This window comes from Penaeus monodon, chromosome 20, assembly GCF_015228065.2.
Source record: "Penaeus monodon isolate SGIC_2016 chromosome 20, NSTDA_Pmon_1, whole genome shotgun sequence".
In the NCBI taxonomy this organism is placed as follows: Eukaryota; Metazoa; Arthropoda; class Malacostraca; order Decapoda; family Penaeidae; genus Penaeus; species Penaeus monodon.
In genome coordinates this window covers 20,852,128-20,852,384 of record NC_051405.1, presented here as the reverse complement: position 1 = coordinate 20,852,384, position 257 = coordinate 20,852,128, and the positions used below count along the sequence as shown (strand labels likewise).

The window sequence follows — 257 nt, the reverse complement described above, 5'->3', positions numbered from 1 at the left end:
ATCGGGTCCCAAGACAATGCGAACCAATGGCCATTTTCAAGACAGCTTTCAAAACGTCACATCCAATCATACTCGAAGCCTTGCAAGTCGGGCCAGACTAGCCTTGCAGCCTTGGGCGAGATCAGGCGCAGTGTCACGGCCAAAGGATTCCTGCTTTTTTTTTTTACGTTCTGTTCTGTTTAGCTTCGGTCAGGAGGACGGGCGTGACCCGTTTGCCTTTATTCACGCATTTAGTTATTTTTAGATACTGGAATTTC

General features: G+C 47.5%; 1 protein-coding gene across 1 annotated transcript in view; it reads right to left on the bottom strand.

Annotated features, from left to right (window-relative positions):
* LOC119585697 (innexin inx2-like) overlaps positions 1-257 on the bottom strand; it is a gene marked incomplete in the record, with an annotated part of 96,397 nt that overhangs the window by 47,993 nt on the left and 48,147 nt on the right.